Source organism: Chamaea fasciata, unplaced genomic scaffold (genome assembly GCF_029207755.1).
Source record: "Chamaea fasciata isolate MVZ Bird 193981 ecotype frontalis unplaced genomic scaffold, bChaFas1.0.hap1 SCAF_4, whole genome shotgun sequence".
Classification (NCBI taxonomy): Eukaryota; Metazoa; Chordata; class Aves; order Passeriformes; family Sylviidae; genus Chamaea; species Chamaea fasciata.
Window position 1 is genome coordinate 69,004,117 of NW_027094089.1, and position 14,496 is coordinate 69,018,612.

The following is a 14,496-nucleotide window of genomic DNA, read 5'->3' on the forward strand; positions in this document are numbered from 1 at the left end:
GAGGGAATGAATAGAAAATGCCAGGCAGGGCTTTTTTGATTTTTTGGGTTTGTTTTTTTTCTGTTGGGGAGGGTTCCCCCTCAAACTCTGTTGAAGATGTCTGGGTTTGCTCTGTGTTTTTATTTATATACAGGCATTTCTGTGGCACTCATCATCATAGTATCTGGGCAAATCTTTCCTTTCCTGTGTCATATAATTAAATCCATACAAAATACATCTGTTCTTGGCGGGGAAGTTAAACTCTGCTTTTGGACGGGATTTGTGCCTTGCAATTAAACACTGCTTTTGCAATGTTGTTATGTTTCCATGTACATGTGAGTGGGAAAATAGAGTCCTGTTCAAGCGGTACCATCACACACCTGCTGCCCTGGAGTGTGGGGTCATTGCAGACCGGTGGCTCTTTTGGGATCTTTGAATTTGGCACCTTTCTGGGGTGCCTGAGGGATTCCTCACTATTCCAGGCACCACCTGGGCTGAAAGGGCACTAACAAACACACACTGACCCTAAATGGGGAAATACAAAGTCCTCTTAAAACTTTTTTTTGCTATCTTATTACATCTGTGTGGGATGGGCTCCTGGAAAGGCCAGCTCTTCTGTTCAGCCTAAGACTTGCAGGAGGAGAAGCAGCAAGTGCTGGGAAAGGCTGAATCCTTCTGAGTAGTCAGCAGCAGCTTGAGCTGGCACTGGCCACCTCCCCTCTGTGGCTCTGAGGGCATGGCAGTACTTGGTGAGTGATATTCACACTCAGATGAACACGGGAAAATGTTTGAAAATAAGAGCTGACTCTCAGAAACTGCCTGCCTCCAGCACAGGAGTCAATTGCCCACCCAAGACTGACTGACTGCCGCTGATTCACCTCTTAGGTAGGAATCTGTAAGATGTCTGGTGGTCTGGGTCCCATGGCAGTGACAGTGTGAACACATTGGAAGAAATGCATCTGTCCCTTCCCTCTTTGACAGTAGTTTGTTTTGCCTATTTCAGAAAAAAAAAAAATTAAAAAATAAAAGAAAAGAAAATGAAAATGAGATAGCTGCACTAATTTATTGCTTGAGGATCATCTTGTAGAGAGCCTTGGTTCTCAGATGCAGAATAACCAGCTGCCCTCATACCTGCACATATCTTGTTGCATCCTTAGTCACTTGTGAAAACCTCTGGCTGTATTTGTGTTCCTCCTCAAATTCTGTTTTTGGCAGGTACACACCTAACATAGGTTTGTTCATCACCTCTCAGGCACTACTCACGTATTTTATGGCCTGGCTGAATCAGACCTTACAGAGACACAGTTGTCCCTGGTTTGTCAAGGCCACATGAGGAGAATTTGGTTTGCCTGAGTCTCCAGCAACAAATAAGAAAAGACTATTGCCTTTTTTCTTAGGTAGGAAAACCCATATGCTGATTTTCAGGAGCGAAGCACCCCAATACTAATTGAATGCAGAGAATAATCATGTTTTCAGATATTTGAGTGGTTGGGCTGTGCCTTGTTTTTGGTTTTTGTTATGTTTTGTTTTTTGTTTTTTTGGGGGTTTTTTTGTTTTATTTTTTTTCCCTACCTTTTATTTTTAGCATTTTATAGAAGGCAAACAAGGCAAGGTGTTGCTGCTGGAATGTGAAAGGAGGCATTAACATGAGGGTACCTCTCACTGGTGCTTGGAGGCTGGATGAAAAGTCTTTTGCCAAGACTTCTGCATTAACAGATCAGGCAACATTCATATCTATCTAGATGACAAATACGTTAAGTGGGATTTGGAGTAGGTGTAGGCTTCACCCGTAAAGTCTCCTGTCGCAGACGAAGGAAGGCGGCGCGACCTGAGCGCACCCGAGGAGTTCGCTGGTCTGCCGCAGCGGCAGCAGATGGTCCTGTGGAGCAGTGATTAATTGTTTTCTAGTGCCACCGTGAGGACTGCCGGTCCCGGGGTTTTCCTGGTGAGACGAGAGCTCCCGTGCAGCCCAAGCGCCAGCGGCCGCCCGGAGGGAGCTCCGCTGCCCTTGCCAAAATGTTCAGCGAATATCGGCACCTTTGCCAGGACATGACCATCGCCGGTTTATGCAGGGGCACAGTTGCCGGGCATTTAGGCTGGCAGCATCGGTTTAAGTCAGGATCAACTAGAGTAGATAAATCGATGTACGAAGCTGACTGCGTGGAGCCGCTGCTGCTGAAGGAAATCTCTGAGTCATCCCGGCACAGCCGTGCCTTGCAGCTTTGGAAATCTAGGAAAGAGGCTCAGTGCAGCATCAGACTGCCAAAATTAACCAGGGTTTTGTTCTTCATCTGTTTGGCACACTGATAAAGCAGCACAGTGGCTCTGCGATGGTGTACATCACACACCGATTGCAGTGCTCCATGAGTCTGCACCCAGCTCGGTTGGTTTGCTTGTTTGTTCGGTTTTTTGTTTGTGTCATATTCAAACATCATTCAGATGAAATGAATGAAATGAAAGCTGCATATTTCATCTCACCCTGCAAAGCTGGCCAAAACAAGTGACAGGCTTACAGTGGTGCTGGGATATCAGGTGTATCTAAGAATGCCCAATGATGTTTTGGGAGGAAGTGTGCAGTAAGGTTAAGGCACTAGTTTGGGACTCTAGAGAGCTGGCGTCAATTTCCAGCTCTGCCACAGACTCCCAGTGTGACCTGAGGCAAGCTATTTCCCTCTCAAAACACTTTCATAGTCAGAGAAGGCAATATCCCACTTCATGTGAGTTTTGCCTTTGACTTCGTGGAGCCAGCTCCCACCCACGTATTTCAGAGCTTAAAAATTAAATGCAGGCTTACGCACCTTGCTGAAATAGTGCCAGAACTTGCCTGCATTTCGGCTTCCTACATCTAGAAGAGGAACAAAGATCACTTCCCTATTCCCACTCACTTTGCATGCCATGGCTGAAGTCTGTTTGTCATAGGACTGAGTGTAATTATGGGGCCATGCTGACCTGTTCCCCTGATAAACTACAGCTCAAGCAAGAACCAGACTTTTTAGAGGCCTTGTGTTTGTCGCTTGCACTCAAGATACTGTCATATCTTAGCAGCCTCTCTGCACTGAGTAGAGCTTTCTCCACTCTTAACTAGGAATAAACCATTCACAGCACATGCTATTGGAGAAAACTCAGTGTTTGTGCCTAGGCTAATGGTAAGGTTCCTAGGAAGGGTCTCCTGCCTCTCTGTTTTTTTTCATGGAATGGCCTACTGTGGCAGCCTACAGCTAAGTTTATATAACTGGCTCCTCAGAGTGCTGCCCTGAGCAGGATATTCCTGTTGGCGAAGGGCTGTGAATTTGCTTAAACCAACAGTTGTATGTTCCAGCAGTCCTTGACAGGTACAAACAAGGAACCACAGTGAGGGCTGAGGACAAGCAGGGATTACTGTGCTTAGCAAGAAATAGCTCTGGCATTTACATGCATATTGCGGATGCGTTCTACGAGGTAAACAAATATGGCATTAAAGCATATTTACCTATTCAAGTGGCCCTGATTGTTCCTATTATGATGATGTCTCCCAGCATGTATTTAGTAACATGCTAATTGACTTTGCATGCATCGGGAAGAAAACTTTTCACTATCTGTTTCAGGATGGTTTCTGATGAGAGTTTCTTTTAAAGTTTTATTTATTTATTTCCAGGGACTGTTTGAAATTAAAATAGATCCTGGCTCCTGCTGACGTGCCAGGTTGCCTGTGCCAGGGCTGATGTTGGCCAGGGCAGAGCCTGCTGTGAGCAGGGATGGATGGAAAGACATCTGCAGGTCCCTCCTCCAGCTCCAGGTCTTCCTCTTCCCTAGACAGTGGATGTGCCAGTGGTGGTTTGACTCAATCAGGCACACACCAGTGACTCCTGAGCTGCCTTCCCTTTCAGCCTGAATATGCAAAGCAGTAACCAAAGACAGCCTCGGTGAGATCTGGGTTATTTAAACCTCAGGTACATTTGCACGGCTCCAGCCTGACGATCACAGACAGTGAGCATAACTGAGGCCCTCCAGGACATTTATCAAACTACTTACCCTCCACACTGGGTTTTTGATTTCAGCCTCAAATGCATCAAGTAGTTTGTTTAGCTCTTCTGAAAGGGAAGTTGAAAAGCCCATGGGGGAAGAAGAAAGCAAAGAGGCCAATCAGTTCAGCAGCCCTCCATGCTGGAGATGTGCATTAGAACAGCAAACATGATTTTTAGACATCTGACTGATAAAATGGTGTCTAATGCTTCTCTAGTTCTGAGGGTAAATTTGTTTTGGTCACACAACAGTTGGTGAACTGAATCATAACCAGCAAGACAAACACTTGTGGCAAAGTAACCTTTGCCCCCACATTTGAGTGGATGAAGAGAATCTAATCAGTCATTTTGTTTTAGTCTTGTTTCATCTCCAAAACTTCTGGGATCTGGCACAAAATTTCCCTTTCCCTGCACTAGTTGTTTAATGTAGTTTGAGGGTTGTCTTCTTGGGGAGTCAGGTAGGAGATGTGTGAGGGCTCAGAAAGCTCAGAGTTTGTTGTTTGTGGGGTGACACAGATGCCAGGGGCAGGATCCTGCTCCCGCAGCTGCCATACCCTGCCAGCTGTGATGGGGGAGGGGAAACAGCAAACAGCCTTGCCTGCTCCACACATCACGGCTGAACTGCCTCACAGAGGGGCACAGCCTGGAATTCCATCAGCTGCTGCTCCTTTCCCAACAGATGACAACGTTCTGTAGGTGATCGTGCCAGCAAACCCTGGCAGTTCACAGGCACCCCACAACAAGCAGATGTCAGAGCCACATGAACTGGAAACTTGGATAGTACTTGGTGACAAACTCTTGTTTCAGCCCCAGTGTACTCTGAGGAATGTGGAAAAAAATTCAGGCCTGGTTTGCAGGAGTTGGTGATGTGGCGATACCCTGCATTTTGTAAACAGACCAGAGATCTTGTAGTCTCTGGAGGAATTACCCATCTTTATCAATGATCAGGGGTGCTCCTGAGAACCCAGACCGTCCATTTGGGTTAAAGCAGTGCCACAACTACAGCAGAACAAAAAACCAAAACCTGGGGCCCAACACTGCTCCTCTCCTGCTGCTCCACCACAGGCCTGGAAGTGTGTTCAGGGAAAATGCATTTAAAAAGGAATTGTTGGCTGGAGAGAAAAGGAGGAAAGGTGTGGGGGAAGGAATCTGTCTGCGTCCCAGAAGGTCTCTCAAGTCACTTCATCTGGCAGCCCAGCTTTAAAACATGCTCCAAGCTGGCATTTTTGGAAGCACAGCCCTGACTGTTTCGGTGGCAGGAGAAGGAGGCTGTTTCTCTGCATGGTCAGTGGGACCTCAGTTGTTGTCTAGGCTTGAAGGCATGGCCATCATATAAATAACTACCAAGCATTTCAAAGCCTTTGAAAACATTTTGTTTAATTTAACATTTTAATGCTAGAAATAGGCCAGGGTTTAGGTGTGGTGGTTTTACATATTTTTGGAACCTGTTTATCCATTTTTTATTAAGACTTTAAGAAGGCAGCTCAAAATACCTCAATGACTCCAGTGATGCTGTAATTTCTGCTTCTTTGTTTTCTGCATGTGATTAAATTAAATTTGTGTCTCCATCTCAAGCTCCTTCCTGGAGACACACTCAGAGGCCAGTATCATAAGGCTTTGTTTGCTTTCAGTTGCTTTCAGATCAATGGCTGAGCTGGTGAGCAAAGACATGAAAACTTGTTTTGTACCTCTCATTGCCTTAGACTTACCCTAACAACCTACTTACAGCTAAATTTCATATTTTGTCTTCTTTCAATAAAGACAACAACTGAGTAATTGCTAATAAAGTGTATCCTGTCCTCACAATGTTTGCTGTCCTTTCACAGACTGACATCCTTCTGCAGTGGAAAATTAAGAGTGGAAACATCACCCCAGCCAGAAAACTCTCAGCTCACATCTCATTGCAAGTATAGGGCTTTCCCAAGTGTGTCTGGCGACTTTTGCCTCATCTGCAGCAGCTGAAGTGCTTTAGCATTGAGATACTTGGGATTTTTCCCCTGCCCTGCTACTTCTTCCAAAACAAAAGGTAAGTGACCTCAGCCCAGCTTTATTTGCCATCCTCAGCATCCACAGAACTGTGTGATTGAAGGGATGGTGCTGTCGCACCACATCTCTGACCAGCTGCTGGTAATATGGACCAGTATGTTCAGGCTTGCTCCTGAAGCATCAGGAGTGACTTCATGTGCTGCACAACACAGGGAAAGGTCTAAAGAAAATTCTGTGCACATGAAGCTTTTGGGTCTGAAGATCTCTCCCTCTAGCAAGCCATTTTTTCTGCAAATATTAGCATTAAACACGAGTATCCAAACATTCCCTAACCATGGAGGCTCCTGTCCACATCAGAGTCCTGGTCCTGTTTGTCCTGGTCCCAGACACAAACCATCACACAGGAATTTAAGAGTTTCAGCTGTCCTGTGTCTCAGTGTTTTACAGAAGTTACCCCAGATCTCGGATGTGGTCCTTCCTGCCATGCACACCACAGACTGGTTTCCATAACATGGGAAATGGCCTTCAAGGATATTTTTCAACAAAATACTGGACACAGGCTGTCACCGACTCACAGAAACTTTTCCTCCTGTCTGAGGAGGATACAAAACTGACATGCTCAGAAGCCAAGTTTATGTACTGCCCTGTTTATGGACCTTTGATTCCCTAATTCCTTTGATTCCTCGCCTACCTAAAGGTTTGCCAGTAGAGTCTTCTTTTTTTCTCTTTTCTGTTTTAAGCAATTTACATCCATTATGCCAAATGGACAAGGCAGCTTGCAGAACCCCTAACTGCAGGTTTGTGCCTTTGAGTTTGTGGGATACTACAGGATCCAGCAGAGGTTATTCGGAGCAAGACCTGTCATTTAAAACTGCTGAATGAAGCAGGATGCATTTCCAGCTCCCTCCACAGAACACAGTGTTTTGCTACCCACATGCATCACCATAATGAGAATTAGTGCACATGGTCTAAACACATTTGTACTGCATCTTTATTTTTCAGTTTGCCCTCCCTGGGACATGGGCAGACCCAAGCAGAAGGATCTTCTCTTCTGCACCACTCCTTGAAGCAACAGCCAGTGTTCTGTGCATCTTTGTCTCTCCCTCACTTTGCCCCAAAAAGTGACGATCAAGGGAATACCCTGGGAGAAGGAGCCCTCAGCACTGCACAGTGAACATCCTTCTCCACTGGCATGAACAAGGACATTTTTCACCTCACCAGCACAGCACAGAGTGGCTTCTGCAAGAGCTCTTGATTTTCTGTTGATTATTTCCTGCCCTCTGTTGGTTTTCTTTCCTTCCACCTACTTGTCTCTTCCTTGTCCCTACAGCAAGAAGGCATTTAAACTTTCTCATTTGGAGCTTCGGGCTTGGAGAAGGGAACAGTACCACCTTCAGAGGGCTGGTGGAAGAGCAGCTGGAAGTGCATATGGGCTGCCTCCAAGCCTGACTGCGGGAGCTGTGATCAAAACATTTACAATTGCTGGTCATTCTTCTGCTCCTGGGGGACTTTTTCTCCTCCCCAACTGCACCACATTTGTACTGGTCACTATGTTCACATGCACTACCAGACACAATCTAGGATTTTTTATTATTTTTTTTTTAATATCCTGTTGGTTCGTTTTTGTTTGTTTGGGGTTTTTTATTTGCTGACCTGTAAATGCATAAATTCAGTTTAAAGAGTCTGGCCTTTCCACAGAATATTAGAACCAGCCATAAAAAAAAAAAAAAAGTAAGAAAAAGTAGTCCAGCAGCTGTTGTAAGAAAATTAGATTCCTCTTTGTAGAACTCAGTTTTCAAGGTGAAATTTTGTGTTCAGTCCAGCCACTTGATTGCTCTTGCCTGCACGGCAGTGCCTTTGCACCAGGAGGTGCTGGTCCATCACATTTCCTCTGAGCAGGGCACTGACTTGGTTGAGTGTTGTTTTACATGGTTTTTATTCGGGCTAAAGCTATAAAGAGAGAGGACTGCAGATCATGTTACATCCCTTCAGATGCTGACAGCCCTGGGTTGTACAGCATCCAATGATCCAGTCTGTGTGCATCTGGGGTTATCCCATTTTAGTCCAGACATCACAGAAGCTTCTCAAAGGCTACCAATCCTACTCATCCCTCTCACTGTCAAATAAGGATGATGTTCCAATGAGACCTCCTTGCAGTAATTTTAGATAAAGGCAAGGCCATGGGGGGTTGTGATTCTGGCACAGAATGGGAGTTCCTTGTCCTGTCCCGGGGGCAGCCCTACAGCTCGGGGATGCCTGCACAGCCTGAAGGAGAGGTACCACTAAAATCTCATTATGCATTGAGGTTTCTGAGAAACCTTAGCCTCAGCCACTGCCTGTCACAATTACACAGCAGAATTAATGAGGAGAAACCATCCAAATTTGTTTTTCTCTTGCTGGCTCAGCTAAAACACAGACTCGGTGGCAAGAGATCTGCTAAGTCTGCTCTGGAGGCAACCAGGGTCATGGGTGGGCCACCTCACCCCCTGCTTGGAAAACCCCTCCTGGCTTGGAGGCAAAGTGCACCTTATCACCAGAGTGTGATAACCTGTGGATGAGGTTCCAACAGCTGCAAACAGACAAGGATGGCATAATCAGTCCACAGCGGCTTCAGAGCAGCAGCCCAGCTGGGAAAGTGGTTGTTCCAGGGTATGCCGTGCTATTTCAAGAACATGGACCTGCCAGCCAAGAAAGGATGAGCTCTCTTATGCAAGCACTGTCCAGTGATCCAGCATCACTTCTAGAAAAGAGCTGTTAGGCTAATGCACAATATGCCCTGGAGCAAAGGTCTTGCATCAAATTACTGCCTCATGCCTACTGCAGCAGGGATTTCTGTAGGAAAATCTCAGGAGGGATATTAATCAAGGAAAATCAGTGCCAGCCTGGCTGCAGTGGAACAGTCCCAATCAGTGCCCCAGAGCCCCATTCCAGGAGGGGTGGCCTGTTTTGGATGCTGCTGTGGGTAATTTGGACACACCTGATCCGCGCAGGCTCACCAAGACCCTGCTGAGATCTGCAAATACATTTGGCACAAAGTGTTCCAGGAGGAGCTGCTGAGCCTGAATGCCCTGGAAGTTTCATCTTTTCTTGGAAATCTTTCTCTGGAGTGTGAAACAGCCCCAGCCCCCTGAGTCAGAGGCCAGTGGGTGGCAAAGGCCAGCAAATCTTACATTTGCTTCTTAAGAGGTGCTTCTGGAAGATCAAGCAAACAAAATTCCTGAATCCAATGCCATTTGAATCAACAGCTTTTATGTGTCGGTGCAAGAAATAAATCACCATCAACCTAGAGGTAATTTTAGGTGCAGAAAGATGGCTTCAACTTCTCAGCTCCTGGACAACAGAGCCTGATATTTCTCATTACAGTCATGGCTAGCTGATGACTAGATATCCAGGAAAGAGACATCTAAGAATGCATTGCCTCCCAGCTTCTGACCCCTGCTTTTCTTAGAAAGGCAAAAAACAGCTGTGCAGCAGTGACTCACCCTGGTCATTTCTTCCTTAAGGGTCATCTGGTTGTTCTTATCACTCTGCTTCAAATGCTGAGGAGATTTATGCTTTCTAAGAATGAAAAATGTCATTACAGGTTCGTATTGCCAACAGAAGTCTCTACTTTTACGCAATTCTCTTTGTTTATACCTGCCAGGCAGACCCCAAGCATGAACATTCCTGCCCCCACTTTATTTAAACAACCGAAACACTTTCTAGTCCTCCCTCAGAAATGTGCAAACCACCTCAGAGCTGAAAGAGAAACTTTTCTCTCCAGACCACGGCCAAATCAAAACCAAAAGTTGTCAGTGTGGGAGCCCTGCTTAGAATATTTGCGTTTGAATGTCCTCATTTGCCAGGAGATTTGTGTCTCATCCTATGTGAGCCCAGAAGGTTTTTAAAGCAAGCTGTAACCTTTTTTGGTTCTAGATTTAACCCTAAATGTTCTGCATCCTGGAATTTGATTCAACCACCAAAGGTCCTTCAGCTGTGAAACTAAGTACCTCCCAGAAGGCTCCTTTTTACTTAGTGTTTGAGCATGTTTCAGCATGTTGTTTTAGCATATGGGGAAGGCACAACAAAATGAAACAGACCCACTTTTTCATCAGAGGTATCTGAAATCTGTATCCAGGATCTATGAACAAAAGAAAGCTGAGTGTTTCACAGTAGAATATGGCAGGCGACCATGTGAGCTTGTGCTGCTGCCCTCATGGAAGGGCTGGCAGATGGGTGTTAGATTTTTATGAGCAGCAGAGCTGATGTGCTGCACAGTGTGCAAGTATGTGTCACAGTACAGACAGTCTGTAGCTGGACAAATACATCTGGCTATAGTAAGAAACCAAATTTGGCCCTCCAAGTTCAATAAACAAGTCCCTAGGTGAGCAATGATAGACAGATTTAAACTCATGCAGAGACCTTAACCAATCCCTTCCAATCCTAAAATGCAGATGTATCATTGGCCAGGGAGCTGGGTGGTGTACAGACCCAGAACAATCAATTGTCTAAACCTGGGAGTTTTGAACTCCCCATATAAAAAGGTTCTGAACAATAAAACACACTGTTTGCCTTATGATCAAGAGGACTCAAGTCATGATTTCTGCCTCTGACTAAACGTAATAAGTATGGATAAAAAAAAACAAATAAAAATCTAGCGGTGAACAAAGAGCCCTGCTGGCCTGCTGTTCATTGTTACTGTCCTGTTGTTTTTCACATGCTGGTGAATTCCTCACACATATCATTCTCCAATCAAGGAAGCCTATGTAGAAATGCATCAAAATGATGTTCACTGTTTTAGTCTTCACAGCGGTGGCATGCCACACTTTGCTTCTGATCTGTCCTCTAAAATGTGTGGAAGGGGAGAAGGATCTGTTTCTTATTCACTTTTTAAAACAACCATTTCTATTTATTCAGTATCAAATCTTGAGTTCCCAAGGACTGACCCACCCCTCCAGCCTGTGGGCTGTAGTGGGAGCTTACAGCAAGTTTTGCACCAGGGGCATCCCCTCTATCCTTCCTGCATGTCGGGACCATGCTGCCACAAGCCCTCTGGAAGAATGCTCAGCCAGCAGGGCTGATTAATTTCCCATTCCTCTCTTTACCCAGCAGAGATTTGGCATAGGGCCTGTATCTTGTTTTTCTTCAAACTCATCTCTCCCAGGACATTTGGAGAGCAGCTGTGGCCTAAAGCAGAGCTCCTGTAAAGCCATCAGCTCTTGCCATGGCCAGAATTAACACAGAGGTGGTGCCTAAATCTTCTTTGGGGTGCAGGGATGAGCATTCATAGACACCCCACTATGGGAGAACAAACTGGCCCAGGTTGATTTTCCCAAGCCTCAGCCCACTGGGAGATGTTTGAGTGCCTGTTGGTGTGCAGACCATTGGAAGACACAGAGATCTGCATGAACTCCCTACAGAAAATGGACCCATCCAATGATTGGAAAGGGTGGGAAGTCTTCAGGAGGAAACAACCAACAAAATACTCAGTAGGGATGAGACAGTAAACCACAAAGAGACCGCAGGGCATGGTCCAACACAAATGCAACCTCCAAACAAGCCTAAGCTTTCTTAGAAGAAGTCCAGACTGCTGTTTTGCAGTGCAGGACACAAAGATGGAGAGATGCTCTCAAGGACAGTGCTTTCCTAGAAGGCCAGACAGAAACAAGGCTTGTCCTCCAAGTGTCCAACACGAGCTCCATGGTGCTGATGGAGTCACAGCAGAGTCATAGCAGCTCAGGACTGGCACGTGATGTGGCAGCCAGGGCCACACAAACCTGAGGAAAGCCAAGCCAGGTATTTCACACTGCACAATGGCAATTTAAAGGGAAGGCAACAAATCACTTCAGGGTACTTGCTGCTGGTATGGCAATCCATAGCATTTTATGCTACATTTTTGGAAATATGGAGATAAAAGGATGAAGGATTTCACTTAAGGGTGACATCCTCACTTGACACTCAAGGATGTCACTGAAAAGTCCCAGCATTCCTGCATTTTGAGACAAAACCACTGAATCCAGTTCTACAACCAGGACACAAAGACAGAGAAAAGTACTAATTAATTACATTGAAAGACAGTGATTGGGAAAAAAACCAACCCAGCACACAAGAATTAATCAGTCCAAAAGCGTGTGTCATTCCCCATGTGTTTTCTTCCACTGTGACCAACACCATCTGCTTAAAAAAAAAAAAAAAAAAAAAAGGCATATGCTGCTATATTAAGACTTCTCTGAAACCCAAATTTGCTCATTTAGAGTCTTTGGGTATCTGCACTGGAGCACAACGCAGCAAGAATCCATTTTAAAGAAAAGGGTGTGCTGCAGTGTCTAACACCTAGCAGAGCAAGGCTTAGGAGGAGCTAACAGGAGCTGAAACCTGGAAGCGGACACTTTCAGTCTGAGGGCCGAGGGCTGCCTCTTAAAGGCATGGGCAGTGACCCTCTCACCAACAGCAGAGGGAAGCACAGAGTCACCGTCCCTCCGTCAGGGAAAGAACGAGAGCATATTTTAAAACTGGTTACTGATCCCAGCACAACAGCAGCTGCAAAAATAGCTGGTTACGAAGATCAGAGCCAGATCTATTGATTCTGGGTTCCAAATTCGGTGGAAAGGTGATCTGTATTCAAAGCACATCCCCTCTCTTCCTTATTTATTAAGCTTACCTTCCAGCTGGACCTCCACTCTTTAATGTGGATGGGGTTTATGCAGATGTACTCTAGCAGAGGGAGGCTGGCATGCCTTTGGAGTGTCACATGCCCCTGGCTGGAGCTGTGCAGGACACTGTCCCTTCAAGGAAGGCTCAGGAGGAGCTCTGCCCTCAGGATTGGGGCATTCCACTCCCACCAGGATTCTCGTCACACACTTTCTGAGTTTCATTTCCTTTCTGTGCAAGCGTGAGGAGTGCTGAAATATACAGAGAGTCTCCAAGGCAGCCCAAGGTGATTCCCATGCCTGCCCCAGAGCTTCAGAGGCTAGATGTGGCAGCTCAGACTGGCACACAGGGGAAAGCTGGAAGGTCCGAACATGTTGATGGTGCTGTCACCTCACTCATGAAGCAGAGAATCGTTCTCTCATTTTGGGCCTCATCACTGCCTTTGATGGCACAGCTGTGCATAGCACCACAGAGGCATGCAGAGTGGAGATCACTGAGCCCACAGCCTGTGTCTGTCACCACCTTGTCAGCAGACCAGAGCATTGAGTGCCATGTCCAGGTTGAGTTTGTTGAGTTTGGACTCCTCACCTGAGCTTAAAGATGGTAAAAAGTCTTTTTCCCTCTGAAAGCCCTGAGCCAGGTCGCAAGAAAGAAGCGGAGTCTTCAAGGTCTAGTTTTCTTGATATTTCATGTTGTTTATTATTTCATATCTTAAAATGTTCTCCATGCCCAGCCAAGATCTGAACAGCAGCTAGGACACGAGATTACTCCCCCCACAGTGAGACATTGCAGTCCCTTTATACAAAAGGTTACATATCACCTGTTTACACTTATATTCCAATACCTATCACTTATACTAAAATGGTCAATTTTACTCTAATCCAATCTCCTTAAACTACTTTGTGCCACCGTCACCAAAAGTTGGAGGCCAGGGGAGAAGGAAGAACTAAGGGCAACACCCTAAATCCTCCATCTTGTCCCCCATGTACCTATATTCTTAAAACTCAAAACTACATACTTTTTCATCCTATACTAAACTAAACTAAACTAAACTACTTTTTTCACATCTTTGTGGTTTGTAATTCTTCCCCCAATGTTGGAAGCCGTTCCCATGGACTGAAGTCAGAGGCAGTGTACCCCTGAGCTGAGTGCCAGGGTCTACAACCCCTCTGCACAGCTCCAAAACCCCTCTGTACAGATTCCAAACCTCCCTGTACAGATCTCAAACCCTCTTGCTCAGGTCTGTGGCCTCCCAGGACATCCAGAGGAATGCCCTGGACTCCAACAGTCCTTGAACACCTCCAGGGGTGGGGACTCCACCACCTCCCTGGGCAGCCCCTTCCAATGTTAAAGAACCCTTTCCATGAAGAAATTCCTCCTTATGTCCAGCCTGACCCTCCCCTGGCACTGCTTGAGGCTGTTTCCCCTCATTCTATCCCTATTCCCTGGGAGCAGACCCCAACCCCCCTTCACTGCTCCTCCTGTCAGGGAGTTGTGCAGAGCCACCAGGTCCCTCTTGAGCCTCCTTTTCTCCAGGTTCTGTACAATCCCCACCTTCTACAATCAGGTGTCCCTCTGAGCAGTCTGAACTGGGGCATGCATTGTTCAAATGATCCAAGTATATGAAGCTTATCTGAAGTAGAATTTTTTTGTTGGCATTGAAAAACCAGAATTATTTCACCATTCTTTCTCTGGGAGGACTTTTGCCTGTCACACATGCATGAAGGAAAGGAATTCAGGTCCCTCGCAGCAGTGGCACAGCTGCTACCAACACCAAGCTCCTGGTTTATGTTCCCAGCTGTTGCAATCGTGCAAACACACAGCCAGCTGCTGTGGCGTTTCATTTTCATTTATTCATGTTTTGCACAGGAAATCAGTCCTTTGGATGAGGAGACCACTT